Here is a 14,157-nt window from a genome sequence, read left to right on the forward strand (position 1 = left end):
ATTGTCATGGCTGAGAACACTCCTTCTCAATGTCCTCCAGCCATTTTGATGTCAGCGTGATGCTGTCCGCATTGTCATGGGTCATAGAAATACAGAAAATAGTTCCAGACCAAAATTGCATAAAAGCGCCCTAGATCATTTAAATTGTTGATAAAAAAGTCATAGAAAAACATCCAGCGTGTTTCAGGGGGCATTACCGCTCCCCCTTCATCAGCGCTACAAGAATAAGCACAACACATAGTCAGAATGATAAACAATTATGTGTATATATGTGAATATATGTCACAAAATCTAGAACATTTTCCTGGGAGCACAGTGGCCATGGCTGTATATCAGAACAGTAGGGCACCCTAAGTCTGAGGGTTCCATGTAAGAAAAATTAAATAAAGAAAAAATAAACTACATGCATCACAGGGCGCATGGTGGAGCACATTAATAAAACATAGCTATAACCTTAGTTTAAGTCTGCAAAATATTTGAACATTTTTTTACAGTTTGATACCACGTGATAGTTTTTCTTAGGCTATACAGGGGTATTGTACTAAATGTTTTAGCAGCTATTGGAATTTATACATCTTTATTTCACTAATGAAGCATAAAGGCCCACCAACTTCATTTGTCATGCATATCGCTGTGTTGTGTACAGGCATGGACATGTGTGCGCTGTGTTGTTTATGGGTATGAACATGAGAAGCATCACTTGTTTCCAACCAACATATTGCAAAACAATGGTTAAAAAAATATTGCATGCTGCATCATCAAACACATTTTTTTTTTTGATTAATGTCAGTCTGGTAATTTATCAGATTCTTCATATTTGGTAGTGACAGCAGAGAGAGTGTAAAGAAGGGAGGCGTGGAACCTATACATGGGCCAAGTACTTCATATGATATAAACATTTGTAGAAAGCGTTATTAAAAAATCCCAAATATCTTTGTATAAGAAACTAATGTATTTACCTATTAAATGTGTAAATGTGTAATCAATAATAACTTTTGACAAGGAAAATTGGCAACTACAATAGCAAGGCATTAGGCAGCTTCCTGGCAGTGGACAGGTTAAATTGTCCTAATAACCAGGCAGCATTTAGTAAAAATCAAAAGTGCTTTGGTGCTTTGGTGCTGACAGCTTTATATCCGTACTGGGTAATATTTGCTTACTTGAATTGGCAAGGTCTTTTTTCTAGTAATTTACTCCATAAGAATTCAGCATAAAGGCAGATGATTGATGACTGCAAATGCCTATTTATGAAATTGTTGATTAGAATTTGTAAATCTATAGGGAGTAATTGTAGATTTTTTTTTCCTTTGCTCGAACTGTATTGTAAATAGAAAGCTTTTACAGATCTTGTGATTTTTGTTTTGTGAGCTATAGGACTTATATACAGGCTTGAATTGTTTTAGCTGTTTCTTTATGCTACTGTATCTGGGCAAAAAAAATTAAAACCTGTCAAACATTAAAAAATCCCAAGTAAAATTACGTTTAGTAAAAGTGGCTTTCTAGAAAATGCTACTTTTTTCTGCTAACTCTCCCATTTGTTAAAGATGTTCCAAAATAGTAAATAACTTTTAAGCCAACCTTTAAATTAAGTCCCAAACATCTCTAAATAAATGTGATGTCTACAGATCTCCTGATGGCGACCTTCATATCCAGTCAAGGACTGAAATGCTTTAAATAGGACAAATAGTTCCACTAGTTAACATTCACAGCTGAAAACGTGTGAATCATATTTTACATGCTGCTGACACCATCTGATAATGCTCTACAGAACAGCTCTTTTAAAAAATATATATATATATATATAAAATGTATAGTCTTATTTTAAGTTTTAAAAAGGTGCACAATGGTACATTTCTAAAAAGTCAACCTGCAGAGAGATCACATTACTCAAAGCTTGAAATTGATTTTTTAGACTGGACGATTAAAGTAGTAGATCAGTGTGGAGCAGTAGATGTGACTTATCTTGATTTTAGCAATCTTCCATGCGTCTCGCATAGAGAATTGAACAAGTTCCAATGTTTTGGATTGTACAGTGGTTGATCAGATAAAGAGAGATAAGACAAAGGGATAGAAAATACCGTAGAAAGCACAGCGCAGGGAACTTATCAGCCAACAGAATGCACCATGTTATTATACACCATACAGTGAAAGTTTGTTTATAATGAACTTTGTAACTTTTTGGAAAAGATTTAACCTCTACAAATCTCACAATCGAATTATAATTTCAGGATGTACAGAACACAGAGAATGAGAACAAAAGACAATCACACTATCACATTATAGTGTATATCAGGGCAAAAAAAACGATACTGTACATCTTTGCAATAGATGAACATTTTCTCATGTTGCATGCCTCCAAAAACGCTGCAAGTACAGAAAAATAGGTATTGCTCTTTTACAAAATGAGCGTGCTCCTGATTTTTGGTTTGGCTAACACTACTAATAACTTAAATGACTCCGTTATAACGGAAATAACTTTATTATGAGGCAGAACTGATCTATGTTCAGAATCAAACCTGCATTTAAAACAACACAGCTGGAGATCAAAAGTTTGAATCGTATTTGTGGTTATAGTGGTTATTTGTGGTTTAAATCTACAATCCACACTGGTCAGCCTCAATTATTATGTACATATATTAATGTAACTAAAAGAAAGCTTAAAGTGTTACTAAACCCACAACAGTAAAACCAGTCTGAATATGCAGTAAAGCATGCTTGTTATGCTCACTTTGGAACTTAAGGGTTTAAGCCTGTGCATTGTGTAAAAAGGCTGTTTGATCCTGTCTTTTCAGATCCTCCCCTTCTTCCACGATCGCCAATACATCTCCTGATACTACAGAGCCTTGGAGGGCACTCTGCACATTTTGTGTGTGCTGCTTGGCAGTTTTCTTTTTTTTTTTGGGGGGGGGGGGGTGCATGTGAAGGGCACAGTGCCAATTAGCACTGTCCACACAAAGGGTCAGGGATCATGCAGCCTCATAGCACAGTCAGAGGAGAATGACAAGCTTTAATCAGTGATCGGCTGGACACTGACAGAAGTCACAAGACTGCTATATACTTCTGATGAGAAAAGGTATTTATCAGTTTATATTTACTAAAATAATAGCATTTCCATGTTCTGTGTATTGTGGGAGACCAGATCTAGTGAATGCAGGGTCCTGGGTTTAGTAACACTTTGAGCCAACTCTGTCTCGATTTTATAAGCTTAAAAGATTTCTGCAAACCAAGCAACTAACACCTACCAGTCCTGCTGCACCATCAAACTCCACTGGGTTGGAGAACCAAGCTTACTTAAAGAATGTTTGCATTACTGTGCCCTTTTTTGATTTTTGATAGAACTGAAGAGCACAGCAGGGGATGTCAGCATCTGACACTCCCAAAGTGTGGAATGAAGATCTTTCAGCAAGTTTCGATCTTTACTGCAGTAACACTTTAATGAGTGGTACTGGCACTGACAGCACCAATCATCAATTCATAAAATAGACAAACCTCTCAGCGTCGCAGGGCTGTGAAATCTATCTGCCAAAGCACTGAGTGCTCTCTCACAATTATGAATGTCCAGGCAGAGATGTTTGTTGATTCACAATAGTAAAAGATCATTAAGAGCTTTAGATCTGTGTTATCTATCTGTGCCTGCTTGTAAACATCCAGGGCACCGTCACATTGATCACACATCCCCATAGCACGAAGTGATCTTTTACTAATATGAATTAATAAATCAGAGCTTGGCAACACATAATTATAATTAATAATAGTAAACGGTCAATCATTTTAGAGTGGGGGTGGGAGCTCATTTGTGGGTGTACCCTCCCCCCACAGGAACACCCATAAACTGGACTTTAGAGTGGGGTGAGGCTGCAGCCAGAATTAACATAAATATGGAGGAGCCTTTTACTCTGCAACAGGACTGTCAATCAAAACAAGACCAAGTGTTATGCTGCGTACACACGATCGGTTCGTTTGATGAAAACGGTCTGATGGACCGTTTTCATCAGACGAATCGATCATGTGTGGGCCCCATCAGTTTTTTTCCCATCCGTGAAAAAACGTAGAACCTGTTTTAAAATGGTCTGATGGTTAAAAAAAAATGATCATCTGTGGGGAAATCCATCGGTTAAAAATCAACGCATGGGAAGCTGAGCTCCGTTCTGGCAGAGCGCATCCACCGCCATCATCGCCTTAATCCACGCTCAAATCGAGCATCAACACAACGCCTACCTTGGGAGGCTACCTGCGGTTGGTCCGGGGTGTTTTTGGAGCACGGATGCCTAGGATTCCGGGTCGGGACCGGAGAGGGATTCGCTCCACGCCGCCGCCATCTTGAGGCCTACGCCACCTCTGGGGCCCGCGGCGACAGTATCCTGTCCATCCAGGGGGAGCGCTGCCTACACCAAGGAACGAGGCACACCCTGAGACCGCTTCTTTCCTGCTCTGCTGGGGATATCCCTCGAAGTCCCGGTCGTGGAGCGTGGAGCTCCGCATAGCCATCTTGCGGCCTACACTGCCCACGGAGCCCGCGACACCTGCATCTCACCCATCGGAGGGGGGAGCCGCTTCCAACACCATCCGAGGCCCCTCCGGAAGCCACAATCTGCCCGTCCAGCTGGGGAGAAGCCCCGAGGTTCCAGCCCTGCAGCGACTTCTTGCAGCCCACGGTCCGGGATCTACTTCCAGCGGGTCACAGTGAGTAGCCGGGCTCCGGCCTATCCCTGGCCTACTAACCCCGGGACTGTCTCTAACTTACGGCCAGGTGTGGGGATACGATCGCGGCTCGGGGGGGGTTACACTAAGCCCCCATAGACTCAAGCTCAATCAGTCCCCCCTCTCAGGAAAATCTGCGGCTTCGGCCTACTCCTGGAGGACATATTGCTACCCCAAACACTCCCAGCCGTCTCAGAAAATTGAGCTACACCTATCCCCTAACTAGTGCCTTGTTGGAATCATCCATAGTCTACTGGGCTCCTTCATTCATTAACCACTGTATGACTTAATCCTAGAAAGCATCCAAACAAGCTTTAAAGTAATCCACTTATCTAGAGAGTGCAGGGGGAGTGCTGTTGCTACGCAACCAAAGGCCTTGCGATACCGCTGCCCCACTCCAGATGCATAAACCGCTGTCCATTACAACGCCATTGCCGCTTAAATGGGTGACCCTCTCAATGAGTGACTAGCCGCGGACAGAGATGGACACTTGATAGCGAAGCTCCATACCAGCGGGACAATTAGCAACACAAAACAGTAGACCAGGCGAACCACACGATCAGTGACCAGTTCCCATACCCTTGGGTAACACTCAAACCATGACAAGGAAAAGGAAGGAAGACAGGAAACCACACAAACTGACGGAATTCTTCCCGCTCAGTCAGCATGGGGATAAGCGGAATGGCGCCGGTGTGTCATCCACGCCGGTGCGCCCGGCTCGCTCTTCTCCCCTTTCCTCTGCCTTACATAGCAGGCACAGTAATTCCCAGGGAAGCCCACAATCTTGTCCAGATACTCCACAAACAGCCAGTCCAGCAAAGGCTAGATTTAGGATGGAGGAGCCGCAATACAGCCCAGTGCCAGGACCCGATCTTGACTCCGGGGATGACACGAGAGAACTACCTGCTCAAATCGAAAAATTCCCCACCACAAATCAGCCTGTCATGGATACCATGCTGAAAGACATGCTGCTCTCCCTCAGAAGCACCATCCAGGCAGACATGATGTCCTGCATGAATAAATTTCACAAAAACATACAAGCAGTGGAGTCGAGGGTGGAACATGTTGAAACCAAAATGGGCGAATACGCCACCACGATCAATGATCTAGTAGACGCCCAGGAACAGGGAGAAGATGAGTTGGAGGGTGTCAAGGCTAAATTAGCAGATTTGGAAGACAGGAGTAGGAGAAACAACTTAAAAATAAGAGGAGTTCCTGAATCAGTGCAGCAAAGTGAGCTTAAAGCCTACGCCACCACTATGTTGTCAGAGCTACTTCCAGATCTCACAGCGATCGACATTACGATCGACAGGATCCACCGTCTCCCGAAACCATCTTATCTTCCCGAAAACATACCCAGAGATGTTATCCTGAGAGTACACTTCTTTCACGTTAAGGAGCAATTAATGGCGGTCATGCGGTCCAAAGACCACATACCGTCAGAATATCAGCAATTGCAATTCTATGCCGACCTTTCTCAGTACACCCTGAAAAAACGGAGGAATCTGGCTACTATAACTAAGGCACTGAGAAATCATCAGATAACATATAGATGGGGCTTTCCAACCAGCATCACTATTACCAAAGAGGGCAGAAACCATGTGGTGAACTCGCTGGATGAGGGCCTGGCATTACTCAGAGCATGGGACATTCTCCCTGATGCAGCAACCAATGCTGACACTGCGAAAAAAAAAAAACCTGTGACCCAGGAGTGGACGAAGGTCACTGCCAAAAACTCCACGAAACACGCCTAAAGCCTGGCTTACATGACCGCAGCACTAAGTCCCGCTGAGGAGGGGCTTGGCTTTCTCTAACACAAACGTTTTTCCCCCCCAATAGTGCCTGAGCAGCCTCTTGCTGCACTTTGAGATACTGTTGTTCTCACTTGACCAATTGGTCTGTTCTTCAGTTAAAATGTTTGTTGCGGCTATGATGCCAAATTTGCAACCTTGTTTTTCTATTTTCCTTTTCAACTTATTTTGTTTTGTTCTCATGTCTTGCTTTTTTCCGTCCGCCGAAGCGCACCCGGAGGGCCGGCTGGCCACTCACCAAGATTCATCTGAGATCCCAACCACTGAACAACTACCTCACTACCTACTACCTAGATTCATCTGTGAACCTCCATGGAGCACCACCGTCACCGACAAAATCCAAAGCCGTATGGCCCTCTTCACAACCGTGAGTACTATGATTATACTCACTATATGCTTATACGAATGCTGGGACCGTTCTAAACACACATTGAAGGAGTCTGCTCAATTTTCATCCCATCTCTCTCCATTATGGAGCTCTCATATCAATGATACTACTCAGATACTATGGGAGTGACGTTCCTCTCCATAAATGCTAAGGGACTAAACCACCCCGCAAAGCGTAAGGAAATGTGGGCCGAAGCCCTGCGACATGGGGGGGACATTCTGTGTGCCCAGGAAACACACTTCTGTATCTCAGCACAACCCCAATGCTCACACAGGAGTTTTCCACATGTTTTCACGGCGAGCGCCGACATTGAGAAGCGGGGAGTCCTTACGGCTATACGAGACTCAGTATCCTTTAAACTACATGAGGAAATCAGAGATAGCAATGGAAGATTCCTGATCATAATATGTGACATTAACTCAGTTACATACACACTGGTCAATGTATACTCCCCTAATCGCCATCAACTACGCTTCATTAACAGACTTATGAAAAAGGTTGAGCGCGTCAAGAAAGGCGCCTTGCTCGTCTGTGGGGACTTCAACCTGGTCCCTGACCGACATATGGACTCTACTCACACCCCCTCCCGCGTGGGCCCTTCGCTTCAGCAAACAATACGACAAAACAGTCTATTTGACGCCTGGAGGTGTCACCATGCTGATGAAAGGGACTTCACCTTTTTTTCATCCCCACACAGATCCTAATCGAGGATTGACTTATTTTTGATTGACTTTGGCCTGTTAAACAAGACTACCAAAACGGCCATCAACACTATCACCTGGTCGGACCACGCGTCTATCTCTCTCTCACTATCTGACGCTTTCTCAGTGGGTGCATGTCCAGTATGGAGGGCCAATCCCTCACTCCTACAACTACCGGACTCGAAAGCCTCCCTGGAGGTTCATTTGAAGGAATTCTTTGAGATTAATGAGAACTCAGTTGGTGACTGTTCTGTTTTATGGAATGCTCATAAAGCTTTCATGAGGGGAATATTTATTAAGATCGGGGCAGGGGTAAAGAGGCGGAGGCAAAAGCGCATCAAAGACTTGACTAGTGAAATTGAAGCTTTAGAGAACCAGAATAAAAAGGCCCCATCTCTTTTGATCTCTAACAAACTCACAAAGCTACGATGTGACCTCAGACTATGCCTTCTGGATGACTTCGAGAAGTCATCTAGACGACTTAAAGCCCAATTTTACGCTAACAGTAACAAAGCAGGCAAAATCTTAGCTCGTCGACTCCGCGGCTACAGATATAAATCTAAAATACCCTTTGTTATCCACCCCACGTCTAGAGTTAAACATTACCATCCTAAAGACATAGCGGATGCATTTAGCAGCTACTATGCCTCCCTCTATAATCTCGAGAAGGACCCCCACACCTATCAACCTAAACCTGCCCTGATAGATGATTTTTTGTCCAGGTTGTCACTCCCCCGTCTTACAGCTGCTCAACTCCAAATGCTGAACTCCCCTTTTTCCACACAGGAAGTTCAGAAGGCCATAGATTCTCTGCCATCTAACAAATCCCCAGGTCCAGATGGATTTATAGGGGAATATTACAAAACTTTTAAAATGATACTGTCTCCCTATCTGGTTGAAGTGTTCAATGGTGCGGTTGCCTCGGCCTCTTTCCCCTCAGAAATGTTGAAAGCATTGATTATTACTTTACCCAAGCCAGGGAAGGATCCAACTGAGCCGCAAAATTTCCGGCCCATTTCGCTTCTTAATATAGACTTGAAGCTCTATGCCAAACTCATTGCCCTTCGTTTAAATACAGTTCTCCCAGACCTGGTGCATCCTGACCAATCTGGCTTCACAATGGGACGCCAGACGTCAGATGCCACTAGGCGCTTAATCAATATTATCCATTGCTTAAATAAAACAAGAACGCCTTCTCTGCTCCTCGCTTTGGATACAGAGAAGGCGTTCGATAGGGTTCATTGGGGCTACCTAGCTAAAGTGCTGAGTGCTTTTGGCTTTACAGGGTCAATATTCTCGGCCATTATGGCGTTGTATACCTGTCCGATGGCACAGGTGTTCACGTCTGGAGTTTTATCCACACCATTCCAAATTACAAATGGCACACGCCAGGGTTGCCCGCTTTCCCCACTGATCTTCAACTTAGTGATGGAACCCCTGGCGTGTTACATTCGCGATCACCCTCAGATCTCTGGTTTTAAAACCCCCAGATCCACACACAAGATCAGCCTTTTTGCGGACGACGTAATATTGATACTGTCGGATGTGGAGAGATCCCTGGCTTCGGTACATCAGGTATTGCAAATGTTTGGCCAAATGACTTATTATAAAGTCAATGAACACAAATCCTACATTTTGGGCTTAAACATAAGTGATGGTCTACAGAAAAAGCTAGCCAACTCCTTTCCATATACTTGGGACAAGGTAGGGATAAAATATTTAGGCATCACCCTTACACCAACGACTTCCGCCCTGGTCAGAGCCAACTACACGCCCTTCCTAGACAGGCTTAGAGACAAACTGCAGGAGCTGGCGAAAACGGAATTATCCTGGTCGGGTAGGTTGGCAACCTTTAAAATGGTGGTACTGCCACAGATGATATACATGTTCAGAACGCTTCCTATTCCAGTGCCTAAATCCTTTTTCAGAGCCGCACAATCACTTCTCAGCAAATATTTATGGCAAGGCAGGAAGGCTCGTTGTGCATTTTCCAAACTAGTCAAATCTAGACGAGCGGGAGGAGTGGGCATGGTAGAGCTAAGGGACTATTACATAGCAACTCTTCTAGCCCAAATTAAAGCATGGTTTCCAAACTCGGGGGACAGGAGATGGTCGGAATTAGAGAGTTATCAGATACCAGGTCATGATCTATACGCCTTCCTCTTAATGTCTCGTAGCGTTAATCTGCAACGGGACGAGTTTTCCCCGACGATTCTAGCGTCACTTCAGGGGTGGGAGGTATTTACCTCTCTTAGTTTCCACCAACAAGTATGCTCGAAGGTACCTGTCCCGATCCAGTGTCTGACCAGCGTAATTCCCAATGTGAATCTGGACGATTGGGTGGCCAAAGGGATAAAAGACGTAACGGACATAATGATAGGCCCGGCCCTAAAATCATTTCGTGCTCTTCAATTGGAATATGGCTTATCGGCTAAAGATGTTTACTACTATTTACAGATTAGTCACCTTTTACGAACTCATCCGATAAAGACCATCTCCTTGCCATGGCAGGTCACCCTATTCTATACTAGCCCTACGGCCAAGACTAGGGGTATCTCCATGTTCTACATGTTACTTAATGACAAAGAGGTCTTTACTAAATCTTCAGCAGTACTCGAGTGGGAAAGGGAGTGGGGTACAGCATATTCCGCTGAACAGTGGCAAAAGGCTTTTAACATAACATATACAGCCACAAAATGTGTGAACCTATGGGAACTTAACCAGAAAATGTTATTAAGATGGTACTTAACCCCTTCTAGAATAGCAAAATTCGCCCCACAGGCCCCGAATTGCTGCTGGAGGCTGTGTGGAAACTTAGGTACTCTGTTCCATATTTTCTGGGTTTGTCCTTTGGTGGCTAAATACTGGAAGGATGTTTTTCAGGTTATACTTGATGTCCTGGGTCTACCACTACCAATGGAGCCGGGTATGGCACTGCTCTCGTTGGGTATTGAGTCTCTCCCCCCTGACAAAAGAATGATAGCCACACACATTCTCCTAAGTGCGAGATTAGTGCTCGCCCGCCACTGGAAACAAGTAAACCCCCCTCCTTGCTGGAAGTGATCACGACCACCCATACTCATGCCACATACGAACTACTATACGCCTCCTCGCAAAATTCCTCACATAAAATACGCCCCCTGTGGCAACTATGGTTTGATTGGTACGAGCGGTACAAACTCCCTTGAATTTGACTCTTTAACTCTTCGATGCGTTGGCTGTTGCCTCCATTGGTGTGGTGGAAGACGGACGGAGGGTTGCGCTTGTTTGTTTGTCTGTTTATTTTACTTTTGTACTTTATTTCTACCGTTTTATAGTATTTTTATACTTCTTTTCTTTTGTTATGTTTCTTTCTACGATTACTCGGCTCACCAGGCCTTCTAAATAGAGTTGAATGCTTCAACTGTGATTACATTGCTACGTAATGAACGTATATGTTGCTGTTGCATCAGCTATGGGCTTCGAGCCTTGTTATCTGCTACTTGGAAAACATTTTTTCAATAAAAACGTATTGAAAGATAAAAATCAACGCATGCTCAGAATCAAGTCGACGCATGCTCGGAAGCATTGAACTTTTCTCAGCACGTCGTTGTGTTTTACATCACCGCGTTCTGACACGATCATTTTTTTAACTGATGGTGTGTAGGCAAGACTGATGAGTCAGCTTCATCGGATATCAGATGAAAAAATCCATCAGACCGTTTTCATCGGATGAACTGATCGTGTGTACGCGGCATTACATGCACTTGGACCCCTGGGGATTAAATAAAAAATGTTTTAAAGTTCATGCATAAGTGTTTGAAATGGACTTTGTATTGGCCTTTTGTTATTTTGTAATCTCTATACAGCAGCACCTAGACTGGGAGCCAATCAGGTGTGCTGCATGCAAATCTGTTCACAAGGAACATACTGATAGGATTGGAAAAAAGAACAGCTGAGCAGAGGCATGGCTTTCATCAATCTGCTGCTGATTTTTCACTTTCCAATCAGAAGGCTGGAGATGGGGAGAGGACACCACTGTAATCTTTAAAGTGGTTGTTAAAGGGGTTGTAAAGGATTTATTTTTTAACCCCTAAATAGCTTCCTTTACCTTAGTACAGTCCTCCTTCACTTACCTCATCCTTCGATTTTGCTTTTAAATGTCCTTTTTCTTCTGAGAAATGCTCACTTCCTGTTCTTCTGTCTGTAACTCACCACCGTAATGCAAGGCTTTCTCCCTGGTGTGGAGAAAGCCTCTTGAGGGGGAGGGGGCGAGCAGGCAAGTCAGGATACTCTCTACTTTGCAGATAGAGAAAGGAGCTGTGTGTTAGTGGGCGTCCTGACAGTCCTGCTTGCCCCCTCCCCCCAAGAGGCTTTCTGCACACCAGGAAGAAAGCTTTGCATTACGGTGGTGAGTTACAAACAGAAGAACAGGAAGTGAGCATTTCTCAGAAGAAATAAGGACATTTAAAAGCAAAATCGAAGGATGAGGTGAGTAAAGGAGGACCGCACTAAGGTAAAGGAAGCTATTTAGAGGGGAAAAAAAATCCTTTACAACTCCTTTAAGCCACTATATTATAGTCATCCAATCCCATCTGTTAAATAACAGTCCCAGTGTCTTAGCTATATAAAAAAGATGCAGATTTCTACCTTATATCAGAGCAACTCCCGGCATTCATGTGACTCCCATCTCTCTCCTCTCCCAGGCTGACAGCTACAGTGGGAGGGGCAGAGAATCCCCCGTGGATGTCAGACAGAGAGGAGAGAGCTGAGGAGTCACGTGAGTGTTGGGAGATGCTCTGATATATGGTAGAAATTGTCATCGGTTTTTATATAGCTCAGACAATGGGGAGCATATTGTTCTATAACAGAGGGAATGGGATAATATGATATAGTTTTTATAGCAGCAGGAGGGGCAGTGTCTCGAGCTGACAGGCAGAAAGGCAGGTTGGAGAGGAGGACAGAGAAGGACAGAGCAGGGCTGTGGATAAGGGAGGCACAAACACTGACCACAATGTCAGGGCTCAGCAGCCATGATAAACTGTTGTATAGGAGGAGGGCAGAATCAGGCAGGATCAGACAGATATTTTAGGTTATTCAGGAGGCCACATGACACAGCACAAGCACTGTGTTGTTATGCATGCTTTTAGGAAACAGGATCTTTTTTTTTGTATTTTTTTTTAGATATGAAGGACTTGCCAAGGAAACTGGTGGAAGCCTAGAGCTAATAACTGGGAGGGACAGAAATACCTTGTGACCTCTCAGCATAGCACATCCTGCTTTATGTGGCCCATTAACATTGGTAAGAGTCCATTTGAAATAATGTTTTCTGCATGGTGGTAAAGTAGGGATGGGAAGATTTCACATTACTTTGCTGTGGACACTGTTTATAGCATTTAAATGCACAAGAGTGTATACACAAGGACCACTTCTAGATTAATTTAGGAGTTTGTACAATATAATTATTCCCAAGTTCATTAACAACCATTTTTTGCTATATGGCACTGCATTATTGTAACTGACAATTGCGCTGTCATGCAAGGCTGTACATAAATGAAATTTGTGTCCTTTTTTTTCCCATAAATAGAGCTTTCTTTTGGTGGTGCTTGATCACCACTGGGTCATTTTTGGCGCTACCAAAAAAGACCCATAATTTTGAAAAAAAACAATATTTTACTGTTATAAAACATCTCCAATAAAAAAAATAATAATAATAATTTCTTAATACATTTAGACCAATAAGTATTCTGCTACATATTTTTGGTAAAACAAATCCCAATAAGCCTATATTGATTGGTTTGCGCAAAAGGTACAGACTATGGTTTATATACTGGAATTTTTATTATTACTTTTTTTATACTAGTAATGGTGGCAACCAGTGATTTATCGCAGGACTGCGATATTACGGAGGACAATCTGACACTTTTGACACTTTGTGGGAACCAGTAACACTAAGGCCTTGAGAAGGGGTTAAACTTCTAGGGCAAACAAAGGGTTAAATGTGTGCCTAACCAGTGTTCTTGTGTTTTCTATGTTGTGCTTTTACTAAGGAACGTGCTGAATTTTATTCCCTTTGCAGGGAAACAAAATCCAGCACATCCCCACTGACAGGACAGAGCTCTGCCTTGTTTACATATGCAGAGCTCTGTTCTGTCATTCTCCTAGTCGATCAGCGGGCGCTGGCGGACATCCATTGGCACTTTTCTGCTGTATAACAGCGATTTATTTTCTTTGACTTTTTAGAGCTGGTATTGTGTATTAGTGTCAATCACCTAGTTGAGCGAGGGGTTGTGTCAAATACAGGATTTGATGGACAGAAATACAAATCATTTAGCAGTTAAAACAGCTCCTATGTATCTTATCTGTGCATTCAGCAGTTTGCTCTTCCCATAACAACTAAAAAATGAAATCCATCTGTGACCTAAGAGACTGAGAAAAAATTATCATTGAGCACATGAATGAATGAATGAATGAAAAATTTATAGAGCGCAACACATGCGAACTGAATCGCTTCTGGGCGCTAGTTGTTTGTGACTCATGACCTCAAAAGAGCAGAGTTTTGATCCGTCTTCTGAAA

At 43.3% G+C, this 14,157-nt stretch overlaps 1 protein-coding gene across 15 annotated transcripts in view; it reads right to left on the reverse strand.

Moving 5' to 3' along the window:
- Nucleotides 1–14,157, reverse strand: part of NAV3 (neuron navigator 3) — a 789,636-nt gene that overhangs the window by 24,363 nt on the left and 751,116 nt on the right. The gene's annotated exons all lie outside the window — the stretch shown is intronic.

This window comes from Rana temporaria, chromosome 3 (genome assembly GCF_905171775.1).
Source record: "Rana temporaria chromosome 3, aRanTem1.1, whole genome shotgun sequence".
Classification (NCBI taxonomy): Eukaryota; Metazoa; Chordata; class Amphibia; order Anura; family Ranidae; genus Rana; species Rana temporaria.